Here is an 18,842-nt window from a genome sequence, read left to right as displayed (position 1 = left end):
TGTAACAGTGTCAGAGCGTGTAACAATGTCAGAGTGTAACAATGTCAGAGAGTGTAACAGCATCAGAGTGTAACAGTGTCAGAGAGCGTAGCAGTGTCAGAGAGTGTAACAGCGTCAGAGTGTAACAGTGTCAGAGAGTGTAACAGTATCAGAGAGTGTAACAACGTCAGAGTGTGTAACAGCGTCAGAGTGTGTGACAGTATCAGAGAGTGTAACAACATCAGAGTGTGTTACAGCATCAGAGTGTAACAGTATCAGCAAGTGTAACAGTGTCAGAGAGTGTAAGTGTCAGAGAGTGTAACAGTGTCAGAGAGTGTAACAGCATCAGAGTGTAACAGCATCACAGAGTGTAACAGTGTCAGAGAGCGTAGCAGTGTCAGAGAGTGTAACAGCGTCAGAGTGTAACAGTGTCAGAGAGTGTAGCAGCATCAAAGAGTGTAACAGTGTCAGAGAGTGTAACAGTGTCAGAGCGTGTAACAATGTCAGAGTGTAACAATGTCAGAGAGTGTAACAGCATCAGAGTGTAACAGTGTCAGAGAGCGTAGCAGTGTCAGAGAGTGTAACAGCGTCAGAGTGTAACAGTGTCAGAGAGCGTAGCACTGTCAGAGAGTGTAACAGCGTCAGAGTGTAACAGTGTCAGAGAGTGTAACAGTATCAGAGAGTGTAACAACGTCAGAGTGTGTAACAGCGTCAGAGTGTGTGACAGTATCAGAGAGTGTAACAACATCAGAGTGTGTTACAGCATCAGAGTGTAACAGTATCAGCGAGTGTAACAGTGTCAGAGAGTGTAAGTGTCAGAGAGTGTAACAGTGTTTGAGAGGGTAACAGTGCCAGAGAGTGTAACAGTGTCAGAGAGTGTAACAGCATCAGAGTGTAACAGCATCACAGAGTGTAACAGTGTAAGAGAGTGTAACAGCGTCAGAGTGTAAGTGTCAGAGTGTGTAACAACATCATAGAGTGTAACAGTGTCAGAGAGTGTAACAGTGTTTGAGAGGGTAACAGTGCCAGAGAGTGTAACAGTGTCAGAGAGTGTAACAGCATCAGAGTGTAACAGCATCACAGAGTGTAACAGTGTAAGAGAGTGTAACAGCGTCAGAGTGTAAGTGTCAGAGTGTGTAACAACATCATAGAGTGTAACAGTGTCAGAGAGTATAACTGCTTTGCGAGTGTAACAGCATCAGAGAGTGGAACAGTGACAGAGAGTATAGCAGCATCAAAGAGTGTAACAGTGTCAGAGAGTTTAACAGCATCAGAGTGTAATAGTGTCAGAGAGTGTAACAGCGTCAGAGTGTAGGTGTCAGAGTGTGTAACAACATCATAGAGTGTAACAGTGTCAGAGAGTGTAACAGCGTCAGAGTGTAAGTGTCAGAGTGTGTAACAGCATCAGAGAGTATAACTGCTTTGCGAGTGTAACAGCATCAGAGAGTGGAACAGTGACAGAGAGTGTAACAGCATCAGAGTGTAATAGTGTCAGAGTGTGTAACAGCATCAGAGTGTAACAGCATCAGAGTGTAATAGTGTCAGAGTGTGTAACAGCATCAGAGTGTAACAGCATCATAGAGTGTAACAGTATCAGAGAGTGTAACAACGTCAGAGTGTAAGTGTCAGAGTGTGTAACAGCATCAGTGAGTATAACTGCTTTGAGAGTGTAACAGCATCAGAGAGTGTAACAGTGTCAGAGAGTGTAGCAGCATCAAAGAGTGTAACAGTGTCAGAGAGTGTAACAGTGTCAGAGTGTAACAGTGTCAGAGAGTGTAACAGCATCAGAGTGTAACAGTGTCAGAGAATGTAGCAGTGTCAGAGAGTGTAAAAGCGTCCGAGTGTAACAGTGTCAGAGAGTGTAACAGTATCAGAGAGTGTAACAAAGAGTGTGTAACAGCGTCAGAGTGTGTGACAGTATCAGAGAGTGTAACAACGTCAGAGTGTGTTACAGCATCAGAGTGTAACAGTATCAGAGAGTGTAACAGTATCAGAGAGTGTAACAGTGTCAGAGAGTATAACAGTGTTTGAGAGGGTAACAGTGCCAGAGAGTGAAACAGCGTCAGAGAGTGTAACAGCATCAGAGTGTAACAGCATCATAGAGTGTAACAGTGTCAGAGAGCGTAACAGCGTCAGAGTGTAACAGTGTCAGAGAGTGTAACAGTATCAGAGAGTGAAACAACGTCAGAGTGTGTAACAGCGTCAGAGTGTAACAGTATCAGAGAGTGTAACAGTGTCAGAGAGTGTAAGTGTCAGAGAGTGTAACAGTGTTTGAGAGGGTAACAGTGCCAGAGAGTGTAACAGCGTCAGAGAGTGTAACAGTGTCGGAGTGTGTAGCAGCGTCAGAGTGTAAGTGTCAGAGTGTGTAACAGCATCAGAGAGTATGACTGCTTTGCGAGTGTAACAGCATCAGAGAGTGGAACAGTGACAGAGAGTATAGCAGCATCAAAGAGTCTAACAGTGTCAGAGAGTGTAACAGCATCAGAGTGTAATAGTGTCAGAGTGTGTAACAGCATCAGAGTGTAATAGTGTCAGAGTGTGTCACAGCATCAGAGTGTAACAGCATCAGAGAGTGTAACAGTGTAAGAGAGTGTAACAGCGTCAGAGTGTAAGTGTCAGAGTTTGTAACAGCATCAGAGAGTATAACTGCTTTGAGAGTGTAACAGCATCAGAGAGTGTAACAGTGTCAAAGAGTGTAACATTGTCAGAGTGTAACAGTGTCAGAGAGTGTAACAGTGTTTGAGAGTGTAACAGTGCCAGAGTGTAACAGCATCAGAGAGTCTAACAGTGTCAGAGTGTGTAAAAGTGTCAGAGAGTGTAACAGTGTTTGAGAGTGTTACAGTGCCTGAGAGTGTAACAGCATCAGAGTGTAACAGCATCATAGAGTGTAACAGCGTCATAGTGTAAGTGTCAGAGTGTGTAACAGCATCAGAGAGTATAACTGTGTCAGAGAGTGTAGCAGCATCAAAGAGTGTAACAGCGTCAGAGTGTAACAGTGTCAGAGAGTGTAACAGCATTAGAGTGTAACAGTGTCAGAGTGTGTAACAGCATCAGAGAGTGTAGCAGTGTCAGAGAGTGTGTAAGTGTCAGAGAGTGTAACAGTGTTTAAGAGTGTAACAGCATCATAGAGTGTAACAGTGTCAGAGAGTGTAACAGCATCAGAGTGTAACAGTGTCAGAGTGTGTAACAGCATCAGAGTGTAACAGCATCATAGAGTGTAACAGTATCAGAGAGTGTAACAACGTCAGAGTGTAAGTGTCAGAGTGTGTAACAGCATCAGTGAGTATAACTGCTTTGAGAGTGTAACAGCATCAGAGAGTGTAACAGTGTCAGAGAGTGTAGCAGCATCAAAGAGTGTAACAGTGTCAGAGAGTGTAACAGTGTCAGAGAGTGTAACAATGTCAGAGTGTAACAGTGTCAGAGAGTGTAACAGCATCAGAGTGTAACAGTGTCAGAGAATGTAGCAGTGTCAGAGAGTGTAACAGCGTCCGAGTATAACAGTGTCAGAGAGTGTAACAGTATCAGAGAGTGTAACAAAGAGTGTGTAACAGCGTCAGAGTGTGTGACAGTATCAGAGAGTGTAACAACGTCAGAGTGTGTTACAGCATCAGAGTGTAACAGTATCAGAGAGTGTAACAGTGTCAGAGAGTATAACAGTGTTTGAGAGGGTAACAGTGCCAGAGAGTGTAACAGCGTCAGAGAGTGTAACAGCATCAGAGTGTAACAGCATCATAGAGTGTAACAGTGTCAGAGAGTGTAACAGCGTCAGAGTGTAAGTGTCAGAGTGTGTAACAGCATCAGAGAGTATAACTGCTTTGCGAGTGTAACAGCATCAGGGAGTGGAACAGTGACAGAGAGTATAGCAGCATCAAAGAGTGTAACAGTGTCAGAGAGTGTAACAGCATCAGAGTGTAATAGTGTCAGAGTGTGTAACAGCATCAGAGTGTAACAGCATCAGAGAGTAATAGTGTCAGAGTGTGTAACAGCATCAGAGTGTAACAGCATCATAGAGTGTAACAGTGTCAGAGAGTGTAACAGCGTCAGAGTGTAAGTGTCAGAGTTTGTAACAGCATCAGAGAGTATAACTGCTTTGTGAGTGTAACAGCGTCAGAGAGTGTAACAGTGTTTGAGAGTGTAACAGCGTCAGAGTGTGTAACAGCGTCAGAGAGTGTAACAGTGTTTGAGAGTGTAACAGTGCCAGAGAGTGTAACAGTGTCAGAGGGTGTAACAGCAACAGAGTGTAACAGCATCATAGAGTGTAACAGTGTTTGAGAGTGTAACAGTGCCAGAGTGTAGCAGTGTCAGAGAGTGTAACAGTGTTTGAGAGTGTAACAGTGCCAGAGTGTAGCAGTGTCAGAGAGTGTAACAGCTTCAGAGTGTAACTGTGTCAGAGAGTGTAACAGCTTCAGAGTGTAACTTTGTCAGAGAGTGTAACAGCTTCAGAGAGTGTAACAGCATCAGAGAGTGTAACAGTGTCAGAGTGTAACAGTGTTTGAGAGTGTTACAGTGCCTGAGAGTGTAACAGCATCAGAGTGTAACAGCATCATAGAGTGTAACAGCGTCATAGTGTAAGTGTCAGAGTGTGTAACAGCATCAGAGAGTATAACTGTGTCAGAGAGTGTAGCAGCATCAAAGAGTGTAACAGCGTCAGAGTGTAACAGTGTCAGAGAGTGTAGCAGCATTAGAGTGTAACAGTGTCAGAGTGTGTAACAGCATCAGAGAGTGTAGCAGTGTCAGAGAGTGTGTAAGTGTCAGAGAGTGTAACAGTGTTTAAGAGTGTAACAGCATCATAGAGTGTAACAGTGTCAGAGAGTGTAACAGCATCAGAGTGTAACAGTGTCAGAGTGTGTAACAGCATCAGAGTGTAACAGCATCATAGAGTGTAACAGTATCAGAGAGTGTAACAACGTCAGAGTGTAAGTGTCAGAGTGTGTAACAGCATCAGTGAGTATAACTGCTTTGAGAGTGTAACAGCATCAGAGAGTGTAACAGTGTCAGAGAGTGTAGCAGCATCAAAGAGTGTAACAGTGTCAGAGAGTGTAACAGTGTCAGAGAGTGTAACAATGTCAGAGTGTAACAGTGTCAGAGAGTGTAACAGCATCAGAGTGTAACAGTGTCAGAGAATGTAGCAGTGTCAGAGAGTGTAACAGCGTCCGAGTATAACAGTGTCAGAGAGTGTAACAGTATCAGAGAGTGTAACAAAGAGTGTGTAACAGCGTCAGAGTGTGTGACAGTATCAGAGAGTGTAACAACGTCAGAGTGTGTTACAGCATCAGAGTGTAACAGTATCAGAGAGTGTAACAGTGTCAGAGAGTATAACAGTGTTTGAGAGGGTAACAGTGCCAGAGAGTGTAACAGCGTCAGAGAGTGTAACAGCATCAGAGTGTAACAGCATCATAGAGTGTAACAGTGTCAGAGAGTGTAACAGCGTCAGAGTGTAAGTGTCAGAGTGTGTAACAGCATCAGAGAGTATAACTGCTTTGCGAGTGTAACAGCATCAGGGAGTGGAACAGTGACAGAGAGTATAGCAGCATCAAAGAGTGTAACAGTGTCAGAGAGTGTAACAGCATCAGAGTGTAATAGTGTCAGAGTGTGTAACAGCATCAGAGTGTAACAGCATCAGAGAGTAATAGTGTCAGAGTGTGTAACAGCATCAGAGTGTAACAGCATCATAGAGTGTAACAGTGTCAGAGAGTGTAACAGCGTCAGAGTGTGTTACAGCATCAGAGTGTAACAGTATCAGCGAGTGTAACAGTGTCAGAGAGTGTAAGTGTCAGAGAGTGTAACAGTGTTTGAGAGGGTAACAGTGCCAGAGAGTGTAACAGTGTCAGAGAGTGTAACAGCATCAGAGTGTAACAGCATCACAGAGTGTAACAGTGTAAGAGAGTGTAACAGCGTCAGAGTGTAAGTGTCAGAGTGTGTAACAACATCATAGAGTGTAACAGTGTCAGAGAGTGTAACAGTGTTTGAGAGGGTAACAGTGCCAGAGAGTGTAACAGTGTCAGAGAGTGTAACAGCATCAGAGTGTAACAGCATCACAGAGTGTAACAGTGTAAGAGAGTGTAACAGCGTCAGAGTGTAAGTGTCAGAGTGTGTAACAACATCATAGAGTGTAACAGTGTCAGAGAGTATAACTGCTTTGCGAGTGTAACAGCATCAGAGAGTGGAACAGTGACAGAGAGTATAGCAGCATCAAAGAGTGTAACAGTGTCAGAGAGTTTAACAGCATCAGAGTGTAATAGTGTCAGAGAGTGTAACAGCGTCAGAGTGTAGGTGTCAGAGTGTGTAACAACATCATAGAGTGTAACAGTGTCAGAGAGTGTAACAGCGTCAGAGTGTAAGTGTCAGAGTGTGTAACAGCATCAGAGAGTATAACTGCTTTGCGAGTGTAACAGCATCAGAGAGTGGAACAGTGACAGAGAGTGTAACAGCATCAGAGTGTAATAGTGTCAGAGTGTGTAACAGCATCAGAGTGTAACAGCATCAGAGTGTAATAGTGTCAGAGTGTGTAACAGCATCAGAGTGTAACAGCATCATAGAGTGTAACAGTATCAGAGAGTGTAACAACGTCAGAGTGTAAGTGTCAGAGTGTGTAACAGCATCAGTGAGTATAACTGCTTTGAGAGTGTAACAGCATCAGAGAGTGTAACAGTGTCAGAGAGTGTAGCAGCATCAAAGAGTGTAACAGTGTCAGAGAGTGTAACAGTGTCAGAGTGTAACAGTGTCAGAGAGTGTAACAGCATCAGAGTGTAACAGTGTCAGAGAATGTAGCAGTGTCAGAGAGTGTAAAAGCGTCCGAGTGTAACAGTGTCAGAGAGTGTAACAGTATCAGAGAGTGTAACAAAGAGTGTGTAACAGCGTCAGAGTGTGTGACAGTATCAGAGAGTGTAACAACGTCAGAGTGTGTTACAGCATCAGAGTGTAACAGTATCAGAGAGTGTAACAGTATCAGAGAGTGTAACAGTGTCAGAGAGTATAACAGTGTTTGAGAGGGTAACAGTGCCAGAGAGTGTAACAGCGTCAGAGAGTGTAACAGCATCAGAGTGTAACAGCATCATAGAGTGTAACAGTGTCAGAGAGCGTAACAGCGTCAGAGTGTAACAGTGTCAGAGAGTGTAACAGTATCAGAGAGTGAAACAACGTCAGAGTGTGTAACAGCGTCAGAGTGTAACAGTATCAGAGAGTGTAACAGTGTCAGAGAGTGTAAGTGTCAGAGAGTGTAACAGTGTTTGAGAGGGTAACAGTGCCAGAGAGTGTAACAGCGTCAGAGAGTGTAACAGTGTCGGAGTGTGTAGCAGCGTCAGAGTGTAAGTGTCAGAGTGTGTAACAGCATCAGAGAGTATGACTGCTTTGCGAGTGTAACAGCATCAGAGAGTGGAACAGTGACAGAGAGTATAGCAGCATCAAAGAGTCTAACAGTGTCAGAGAGTGTAACAGCATCAGAGTGTAATAGTGTCAGAGTGTGTAACAGCATCAGAGTGTAATAGTGTCAGAGTGTGTCACAGCATCAGAGTGTAACAGCATCAGAGAGTGTAACAGTGTAAGAGAGTGTAACAGCGTCAGAGTGTAAGTGTCAGAGTTTGTAACAGCATCAGAGAGTATAACTGCTTTGAGAGTGTAACAGCATCAGAGAGTGTAACAGTGTCAAAGAGTGTAACATTGTCAGAGTGTAACAGTGTCAGAGAGTGTAACAGTGTTTGAGAGTGTAACAGTGCCAGAGTGTAACAGCATCAGAGAGTCTAACAGTGTCAGAGTGTGTAAAAGTGTCAGAGAGTGTAACAGTGTTTGAGAGTGTTACAGTGCCTGAGAGTGTAACAGCATCAGAGTGTAACAGCATCATAGAGTGTAACAGCGTCATAGTGTAAGTGTCAGAGTGTGTAACAGCATCAGAGAGTATAACTGTGTCAGAGAGTGTAGCAGCATCAAAGAGTGTAACAGCGTCAGAGTGTAACAGTGTCAGAGAGTGTAACAGCATTAGAGTGTAACAGTGTCAGAGTGTGTAACAGCATCAGAGAGTGTAGCAGTGTCAGAGAGTGTGTAAGTGTCAGAGAGTGTAACAGTGTTTAAGAGTGTAACAGCATCATAGAGTGTAACAGTGTCAGAGAGTGTAACAGCATCAGAGTGTAACAGTGTCAGAGTGTGTAACAGCATCAGAGTGTAACAGCATCATAGAGTGTAACAGTATCAGAGAGTGTAACAACGTCAGAGTGTAAGTGTCAGAGTGTGTAACAGCATCAGTGAGTATAACTGCTTTGAGAGTGTAACAGCATCAGAGAGTGTAACAGTGTCAGAGAGTGTAGCAGCATCAAAGAGTGTAACAGTGTCAGAGAGTGTAACAGTGTCAGAGAGTGTAACAATGTCAGAGTGTAACAGTGTCAGAGAGTGTAACAGCATCAGAGTGTAACAGTGTCAGAGAATGTAGCAGTGTCAGAGAGTGTAACAGCGTCCGAGTATAACAGTGTCAGAGAGTGTAACAGTATCAGAGAGTGTAACAAAGAGTGTGTAACAGCGTCAGAGTGTGTGACAGTATCAGAGAGTGTAACAACGTCAGAGTGTGTTACAGCATCAGAGTGTAACAGTATCAGAGAGTGTAACAGTGTCAGAGAGTATAACAGTGTTTGAGAGGGTAACAGTGCCAGAGAGTGTAACAGCGTCAGAGAGTGTAACAGCATCAGAGTGTAACAGCATCATAGAGTGTAACAGTGTCAGAGAGTGTAACAGCGTCAGAGTGTAAGTGTCAGAGTGTGTAACAGCATCAGAGAGTATAACTGCTTTGCGAGTGTAACAGCATCAGGGAGTGGAACAGTGACAGAGAGTATAGCAGCATCAAAGAGTGTAACAGTGTCAGAGAGTGTAACAGCATCAGAGTGTAATAGTGTCAGAGTGTGTAACAGCATCAGAGTGTAACAGCATCAGAGAGTAATAGTGTCAGAGTGTGTAACAGCATCAGAGTGTAACAGCATCATAGAGTGTAACAGTGTCAGAGAGTGTAACAGCGTCAGAGTGTAAGTGTCAGAGTTTGTAACAGCATCAGAGAGTATAACTGCTTTGTGAGTGTAACAGCGTCAGAGAGTGTAACAGTGTTTGAGAGTGTAACAGCGTCAGAGTGTGTAACAGCGTCAGAGAGTGTAACAGTGTTTGAGAGTGTAACAGTGCCAGAGAGTGTAACAGTGTCAGAGGGTGTAACAGCAACAGAGTGTAACAGCATCATAGAGTGTAACAGTGTTTGAGAGTGTAACAGTGCCAGAGTGTAGCAGTGTCAGAGAGTGTAACAGTGTTTGAGAGTGTAACAGTGCCAGAGTGTAGCAGTGTCAGAGAGTGTAACAGCTTCAGAGTGTAACTGTGTCAGAGAGTGTAACAGCTTCAGAGTGTAACTTTGTCAGAGAGTGTAACAGCTTCAGAGAGTGTAACAGCATCAGAGAGTGTAACAGTGTCAGAGTGTAACAGTGTTTGAGAGTGTTACAGTGCCTGAGAGTGTAACAGCATCAGAGTGTAACAGCATCATAGAGTGTAACAGCGTCATAGTGTAAGTGTCAGAGTGTGTAACAGCATCAGAGAGTATAACTGTGTCAGAGAGTGTAGCAGCATCAAAGAGTGTAACAGCGTCAGAGTGTAACAGTGTCAGAGAGTGTAGCAGCATTAGAGTGTAACAGTGTCAGAGTGTGTAACAGCATCAGAGAGTGTAGCAGTGTCAGAGAGTGTGTAAGTGTCAGAGAGTGTAACAGTGTTTAAGAGTGTAACAGCATCATAGAGTGTAACAGTGTCAGAGAGTGTAACAGCATCAGAGTGTAACAGTGTCAGAGTGTGTAACAGCATCAGAGTGTAACAGCATCATAGAGTGTAACAGTATCAGAGAGTGTAACAACGTCAGAGTGTAAGTGTCAGAGTGTGTAACAGCATCAGTGAGTATAACTGCTTTGAGAGTGTAACAGCATCAGAGAGTGTAACAGTGTCAGAGAGTGTAGCAGCATCAAAGAGTGTAACAGTGTCAGAGAGTGTAACAGTGTCAGAGAGTGTAACAATGTCAGAGTGTAACAGTGTCAGAGAGTGTAACAGCATCAGAGTGTAACAGTGTCAGAGAATGTAGCAGTGTCAGAGAGTGTAACAGCGTCCGAGTATAACAGTGTCAGAGAGTGTAACAGTATCAGAGAGTGTAACAAAGAGTGTGTAACAGCGTCAGAGTGTGTGACAGTATCAGAGAGTGTAACAACGTCAGAGTGTGTTACAGCATCAGAGTGTAACAGTATCAGAGAGTGTAACAGTGTCAGAGAGTATAACAGTGTTTGAGAGGGTAACAGTGCCAGAGAGTGTAACAGCGTCAGAGAGTGTAACAGCATCAGAGTGTAACAGCATCATAGAGTGTAACAGTGTCAGAGAGTGTAACAGCGTCAGAGTGTAAGTGTCAGAGTGTGTAACAGCATCAGAGAGTATAACTGCTTTGCGAGTGTAACAGCATCAGGGAGTGGAACAGTGACAGAGAGTATAGCAGCATCAAAGAGTGTAACAGTGTCAGAGAGTGTAACAGCATCAGAGTGTAATAGTGTCAGAGTGTGTAACAGCATCAGAGTGTAACAGCATCAGAGAGTAATAGTGTCAGAGTGTGTAACAGCATCAGAGTGTAACAGCATCATAGAGTGTAACAGTGTCAGAGAGTGTAACAGCGTCAGAGTGTAAGTGTCAGAGTTTGTAACAGCATCAGAGAGTATAACTGCTTTGTGAGTGTAACAGCGTCAGAGAGTGTAACAGTGTTTGAGAGTGTAACAGCGTCAGAGTGTGTAACAGCGTCAGAGAGTGTAACAGTGTTTGAGAGTGTAACAGTGCCAGAGAGTGTAACAGTGTCAGAGGGTGTAACAGCAACAGAGTGTAACAGCATCATAGAGTGTAACAGTGTTTGAGAGTGTAACAGTGCCAGAGTGTAGCAGTGTCAGAGAGTGTAACAGTGTTTGAGAGTGTAACAGTGCCAGAGTGTAGCAGTGTCGGAGAGTGTAACAGCTTCAGAGTGTAACTGTGTCAGAGAGTGTAACAGCTTCAGAGTGTAACTTTGTCAGAGAGTGTAACAGCTTCAGAGAGTGTAACAGCATCAGAGAGTGTAACAGTGTCAGAGTGTAACAGTGTCAGAGAGTGTAACAGCGACAGAGAGTGTAACAGCTTCAGAGAGTGTAACAGCGTCAGAGTGTGTAACAGTGTCAGAGAGTGTGACAGTGTTTGAGAGTGTAACAGTGCCAGAGAGTGTAACAGCGTCAGAGTGTAAGTGTCAGAGAGTGTAACAGCATCAGAGCGTATAACTGCTTTGAGAATGTAACAGCATCAGAGAGTGTAACAGTGTCAGAGAGTGTAGCAGCATCAAAGAGTGTAACAGTGTCAGAGTGTAACAGTGTCAGAGAGTGTAACAGCGACAGAGAGTGTAACAGCTTCAGAGAGTGTAACAGCGTCAGAGTGTGTAACAGTGTCAAAGAGTGTGACAGTGTTTGAGAGTGTAACAGTGCCAGAGAGTGTAACAGCGTCAGAGTGTAAGTGTCAGAGAGTGTAACAGCATCAGAGCGTATAACTGCTTTGAGAATGTAACAGCATCAGAGAGTGTAACAGTGTCAGAGAGTGTAACAGCATCAGAGTGTAACAGTGTCAGAGTATGTAACAGCATCAGAGAGTGTAATAGTGTCAGAGTGTAACTGTATCAGAGAGTGTAACAGTGTCAGAGAGTGTAACAGCGACAGAGAGTGTAACAGTGTCAGAGAGTGTAACAGTGTTGGAGAGTGTAACAGTGCCAGAGAGTGTAACAGCGTCAGAGGGTGTAACAGCAACAGAGTGTAACAGCATCATAGAGTGTAACAGCGTCAGAGTGTAAGTGTCAGAGTGTGTAACAGCATCAGAGAGTATAACTGCTTTGAGAATGTAACAACATCAGAGAGTGTAACAGTGTCAGAGAGTGTAACAGCATCAGAGTGTAACAGTGTCAGAGTGTGTAACAGCATCAGAGAGTGTAACAGTGTCAGAGTGTAACTGTATCAGAGAGTGTAGCAGTGTCAGAGAGTGTAATAGCCTCAGAGAGTGTAACAGCATCAGAGAGTGTAATAGCGTCAGAGAGTGTAACAGCATCAGAGTGTAACAGTGTCAGAGAGCCTAGCAGTGTCAGAGAGTGTAACAACGTCAAAGTGTAACAGTGTCAGAGAGTGTAACAGCATCAGAGTGTGTAACAGCGTCAGAGTGTGTTACAGCATCAGAGAGTGTAACAACGTCAGAGCGTGTTACAGCATCAGAGAGTGTAACAGAGTCAGAGAGTGTAACGGCATCAGAGTGTAACAGCATCAGAGAGTGTAGCAGTGTCAGAGAGTGTAGCAGCTTCAGAGTGTAACAGTATCAGTGAGTGTAAGAGCATCAGAGTGTAACAGTGTCAGAGAGTGTAGCAGCATCAGAGAGTGTAACAGTGTCAGAGTGTAACAGTATCAGAGAGTGTAACAGAATCAGAGAGTGTAACAGTGTTTGAGAGTGTAACAGTGCCAGAGTGTAACAGTATCAGAGAGTGTAACAGTGTCAAGAGTGTGTAACAGCGTCAGAGTGTGTTACCGCATCAGAGAGTATAACTGCTCTGAGAATGTAACAACATCAGAGAGTGTAACAGTGTCAGAGAGTGTAACAGCATCAGAGTGTAACAGTGTCAGAGTGTGTAACAGCACCAGAGAGTGTAACAGTGTCAGAGAGTGTAACAGCCTCAGAGAGTGTAACAGCATCAGAGAGTGTAATAGCGTCAGAGAGTGTAACAGCATCAGAGTGTAACAGTGTCAGAGAGCGTAGCAGTGTCAGAGAGTGTAACAACGTCAAAGTGTAACAGTGTCAGAGAATGTAACAGCATCAGAGTGTGTAACAGCGTCAGAGTGTGTTACAGCATCAGAGAGTGTAACAACGTCAGAGCGTGTTACAGCATCAGAGAGTGTAACAGAGTCAGAGAGTGTAACGGCATCAGAGTGTAACAGCATCAGAGAGTGTAGCAGTGTCAGAGAGTGTAGCAGCTTCAGAGTGTAACAGTATCAGTGAGTGTAAGAGCGTCAGAGTGTAACAGTGTCAGAGAGTGTAGCAGCATCAGAGAGTGTAACAGTGTCAGAGTGTAACAGTATCAGAGAGTGTAACAGAATCAGAGAGTGTAACAGTGTTTGAGAGTGTAACAGTGCCAGAGTGTAACAGTATCAGAGTGTGTAACAGCGTCAGAGTGTGTTAGAGCATCAGAGAGTGTAACAGCGTCAGAGTGTGTTACAGCATCAGAGTGTAACAACGTCAGTGTGTTACAGCATCAGAGAGTGTAACAGCATCAGAGAGTGTAGCAGTGTCAGAGTGTAGCAGCATCAGAGTGTAACAGTATCAGTGAGTCTAAGAGCGTCAGAGTGTAACAGCGTCAGAGAGTGTAACAGTGTCAGAGTGTAACAGTATCAGAGAGTGTAACAGTGTTTGAGAGTGTAACAGCGTCAGAGTGTAACAGTATCAGAGACTGTAACAGAATCAGAGAGTGTTATAGTGTTTGAGAGTGTAACAGTGCCAGAGTGTAACCGTATCAGAGAGTGTAACAGTGTACAGAGTGTGTAACAGCATCAGAGTGTAACAGTGTCAATAGTGTGTAACAGTGTCAGAGAGTGTAACAGTGTCAGTGTGTAACAGCATCAGAGTGTAACAGCGTCAGAGAGCTTAACAGTGTCAGAGAGTGTAACAGTGTCAGAGTGTAACAGCATCAGAGTGTAACAGCGTCAGAGAGTGTAACAGTGTTTGAGAGTGTAACAGCGTCAGAGTGTGTAACAGCGTCAGAGAGTGTAACAGCGTCAGAGAGTGTAACAGTATCAGAGAGTGTAACAGAATCAGAGAGTGTAACAGTGTTTGAGAGTGTAACAGTGCCAGAGTGTAACAGTATCAGAGAGTGTAACAGTGTCAAGAGTGTGTAACAGCGTCAGAGTGTGTTACAGCATCAGAGAGTATAACTGCTCTGAGAATGTAACAACATCAGAGAGTGTAACAGTGTCAGAGAGTGTAACAGCATCAGAGTGTAACAGTGTCAGAGTGTGTAACAGCATCAGAGAGTGTAACAGTGTCAGAGTGTAACTGTATCAGAGAGTGTAGCAGTGTCAGAGAGTGTAACAGCCTCAGAGAGTGTAACAGCATCAGAGAGTGTAATAGCGTCAGAGAGTGTAACAGCATCAGAGTGTAACAGTGTCAGAGAGCGTAGCAGTGTCAGAGAGTGTAACGTCAAAGTGTAACAGTGTCAGAGAGTGTAACAGCATCAGAGTGTGTAACAGCGTCAGAGTGTGTTACAGCATCAGAGAGTGTAACAACGTCAGAGCGTGTTACAGCATCAGAGAGTGTAACAGAGTCAGAGAGTGTAACGGCATCAGAGTGTAACAGCATCAGAGAGTGTAGCAGTGTCAGAGAGTGTAGCAGCTTCAGAGTGTAACAGTATCAGTGAGTGTAAGAGCGTCAGAGTGTAACAGTGTCAGAGAGTGTAGCAGCATCAGAGAGTGTAACAGTGTCAGAGTGTAACAGTATCAGAGAGTGTAACAGAATCAGAGAGTGTAACAGTGTTTGAGAGTGTAACAGTGCCAGAGTGTAACAGTATCAGAGTGTGTAACAGCGTCAGAGAGTGTAACAGTGTCAGAGTGTAACAGTATCAGAGAGTGTAACAGTGTTTGAGAGTGTAACAGCGTCAGAGTGTAACAGTATCAGAGACTGTAACAGAATCAGAGAGTGTTATAGTGTTTGAGAGTGTAACAGTGCCAAAGTGTAACCGTATCAGAGAGTGTAACAATGTACAGAGTGTGTAACAGCATCAGAGTGTAACAGTGTCAATAGTGTGTAACAGTGTCAGAGAGTGCAACAGTGTCAGAGTGTAACAGCATCAGAGTGTAACAGCGTCAGAGAGTTTAACAGTGTCAGAGAGTGTAACAGTGTCAGAGTGTAACAGCATCAGAGTGTAACAGCGTCAGAGAGTGTAACAGTGTTTGAGAGTCTAACAGCGTCAGAGTGTGTAACAGCGTCAGAGAGTGTAACAGCATCAGAGTGTAACAGCGTCAGAGAGTGTAACAGTGTTTGAGAGTCTAACAGCGTCAGAGTGTGTAACAGCGTCAGAGAGTGTAACAGTGTTTGAGAGTGTAACAGTGCCAGAGAGTGTAACAGTGTCAGAGGGTGTAACAGCAACAGAGTGTAACAGCATCATAGAGTGTAACAGTGTTTGAGAGTGTAACAGTGCCAGAGTGTAGCAGTGTCAGAGAGTGTAACAGTGTTTGAGAGTGTAACAGTGCCAGAGTGTAACAGCGTCAGAGTGTGTAACAGTGTTTGAGAGTGTAACAGTGCCAGAGAGTGTAACAGCGTCAGAGTGTGTAACAGTGTTTGAGAGTGTAACAGTGCCAGAGAGTGTAACAGTGTCAGAGGGTGTAACAGCAACAGAGTGTAACAGCATCATAGAGTGTAACAGTGTTTGAGAGTGTAACAGTGCCAGAGTGTAGCAGTGTCAGAGAGTGTAACAGTGTTTGAGAGTGTAACAGTGCCAGAGTGTAGCAGTGTCAGAGAGTGTAAAAGTGTCAGAGAGTGTAACAGCTTCAGAGTGTAACTGTGTCAGAGAGTGTAACAGCTTCAGAGTGTAACTGTGTCAGAGAGTGTAACAGCGTCAGAGAGTGTAACAGTGTCAGAGTGTAACAGTGTCAGAGAGTGTAACAGCGACAGAGAGTGTAACAGCTTCAGAGAGTGTAACAGCATCAGAGTGTGTAACAGTGTCAGAGAGTGTAACAGTGTTTGAGAGTGTAACAGTGCCAGAGAGTGTAACAGCGTCAGAGGGTGTAACAGCAACAGAGTGTAACAGCATCATAGAGTGTAACCGTGTCTGAGAGTGTAACAGCGTCAGAGTGTAAGTGTCAGAGAGTGTAACAGCATCAGAGCGTATAACTGCTTTGAGAATGTAACAGCATCAGAGAGTGTAACAGTGTCAGAGAGTGTAGCAGCATCAAAGAGTGTAACAGTGTCAGAGAGTGTAACAGCATCAGAGTGTAACAGTGTCAGAGTATGTAACAGCATCAGAGAGTGTAATAGTGTCAGAGTGTAACTGTATCAGAGAGTGTAACAGTGTCAGAGAGTGTAACAGCGACAGAGAGTGTAACAGTGTCAGAGAGTGTAACAGTGTTTGAGAGTGTAACAGTGCCAGAGAGTGTAACAACGTCAGAGGGTGTAACAGCAACAGAGTGTAACAGCATCATAGAGTGTAACATTGTCTGAGAGTGTAACAGCGTCAGAGTGTAAGTGTCAGAGTGTGTAACAGCATCAGCGAGTATAACTGCTTTGAGAATGTAACAACATAAGAGAGTGTAACAGTGTCAGAGAGTGTAACAGCATCAGAGTGTAACAGTGTCAGAGTGTGTAACAGCATCAGAGAGTGTAACAGTGTCAGAGTGTAACTGTATCAGAGAGTGTAGCAGTGTCAGAGAGTGTAACAGCCTCAGAGAGTGTAACAGCATCAGAGAGTGTAATAGCGTCAGAGAGTGTAACAGCATCAGAGTGTAACAGTGTCAGAGAGTGTAACAGCATCAGAGTGTGTAACAGCGTCAGAGTGTGTTACAGCATCAGAGAGTGTAACAACGTCAGAGCGTGTTACAGCATCAGAGAGTGTAACAGAGTCAGAGAGTGTAACGGCATCAGAGTGTAACAGCATCAGAGTATGTAACAGCATCAGAGATTGTAATAGTGTCAGAGTGTAACTGTATCAGAGAGTGTAACAGTGTCAGAGAGTGTAACAGCGACAGAGAGTGTAACAGTGTCAGAGAGTGTAACAGTGTTTGAGAGTGTAACAGTGCCAGAGAGTGTAACAGCGTCAGAGGGTGTCACAGCAACAGAGTGTAACAGCATCATAGAGTGTAACAGCGTCAGAGTGTAAGTGTCAGAGTGTGTAACAGCATCAGAGAGTATAACTGCTTTGAGAATGTAACAACATAAGAGAGTGTAACAGTGTCAGAGAGTGTAACAGCATCAGAGTGTAACAGTGTCAGAGTCTGTAACAGCATCAGAGAGTGTAACAGTGTCAGAGTGTAACTGTATCAGAGAGTGTAGCAGTGTCAGAGAGTGTAACAGCCTCAGAGAGTGTAACAGCATCAGAGAGTGTAATAGCGTCAGAGAGTGTAACAGCATCAGAGTGTAACAGTGTCAGAGAGCGTAGCAGTGTCAGAGAGTGTAACAACGTCAAAGTGTAACAGTGTCAGAGAGTGTAACAGCATCAGAGTGTGTAACAGCGTCAGAGTGTGTTACAGCATCAGAGAGTGTAACAACGTCAGAGCATGTTACAGCATCAGAGAGTGTAACAGAGTCAGAGAGTGTAACGGCATCAGAGTGTAACAGCATCAGAGAGTGTAGCAGTGTCAGAGAGTGTAGCAGCTTCAGAGTGTAACAGTATCAGTGAGTGTAAGAGCGTCAGAGTGTAACAGTGTCAGAGAGTGTAGCAGCATCAGAGAGTGTAACAGTGTCAGAGTGTAACAGTATCAGAGAGTGTAACAGAATCAGAGAGTGTAACAGTGTTTGAGAGTGTAACAGTGCCAGAGTGTAACAGTATCAGAGAGTGTAACAGTGTCAAGAGTGTGTAACAGCGTCAGAGTGTGTAACAGCGTCAGAGTGTGTTACAGCATCAGTGAGTGTAACAGCGTCAGAGTGTGTTACAGCATCAGAGTGTAACAACGTCAGTGTGTTACAGCATCAGAGAGTGTAACAGTGTCAGAGAGTGTAACAGCTTGAGAGTGTAACAGCATCAGAGAGTGTTGCAGTGTCAGAGTGTAGCAGCGTCAGAGTGTAACAGTATCAGTGAGTCTAAGAGCGTCAGAGTGTAACAGCATCAGAGAGTGTAACAGTATCAGAGAGTGTAACAGTGTCAAGAGTGTGTAACAGCGTCAGAGTGTGTAACAGCGTCAGAGTGTGTTACAGCATCAGAGAGTGTAACAACGTCAGAGTGTGTTACAGCATCAGAGAGTGTAACAGCATCAGAGAGTGTAACAGCATCAGAGAGTGTAGCAGTGTCAGAGAGTGTAGCAGCGTCAGAGTGTAACACTATCAGTGAGTGTAAGAGCGTCAGAGTGTAACAGTATCAGAGACTGTAACAGAATCAGAGAGTGTAATAGTGTTTGAGAGTGTAACAGTGCCAGAGTGTAACAGTATCAGAGAGTGTAACAGTGTACAGAGTGTGTAACAGCGTCAGAGTGTAACAGTGTCAATAGTGTGTAACAGTGTCAGAGAGTGTAACAGTGTCAGAGTGTAACAGCATCAGAGTGTAACAGCGTCAGAGAGTGTATCAGTGTTTGAGAGTGTAACAGCTTCAGAGTGTGTAACAGCGTCAGAGAGTGTAACAGTGTTTGAGAGTGTAACAGTGCCAGAGTGTAACAGCGTCAGAGAGTGTAACAGTGTCAAGAGTGTGTAACAGTGTTTGAGAGTGTAACAGTGCCAGAGTGTAACAGCGTCAGAGAGTGTAACAGTGTCAAGAGTGTGTAACATGAGATGGTTTTGCCGTTCTCATGTATAACCGTAGAAAATACACAATATGAATAAACACAACTATAATACTGATGTAAGAATTGCAGCTTATTTGTGTTCGCATTCAGCAGAAACTTATCTGGTGCACTGAGGCTTGAATTATTCACGCAAATATTCTGTAACTTTACAGCATAAATATTCATGATTTCCCAGCACCCCACAACAGCTGGATTCTAGATGCAGACACTAGGCATGTGAAGAACACACGATGATGTGTCAAAGTAAGGTGAAGGGCAGTGGCAAGCTGGAAAATCACAGGGCCTGGCGATGGTGCTGGAGTTTGTGTGAGGAATTTGACTTGACTGAAATGTTTTGGCAACTTGGATTAA

Source organism: Conger conger, chromosome 15 (assembly GCF_963514075.1).
Source record: "Conger conger chromosome 15, fConCon1.1, whole genome shotgun sequence".
NCBI classification, from domain to species: Eukaryota; Metazoa; Chordata; class Actinopteri; order Anguilliformes; family Congridae; genus Conger; species Conger conger.
This window is presented reverse-complemented; position numbering follows the sequence as displayed.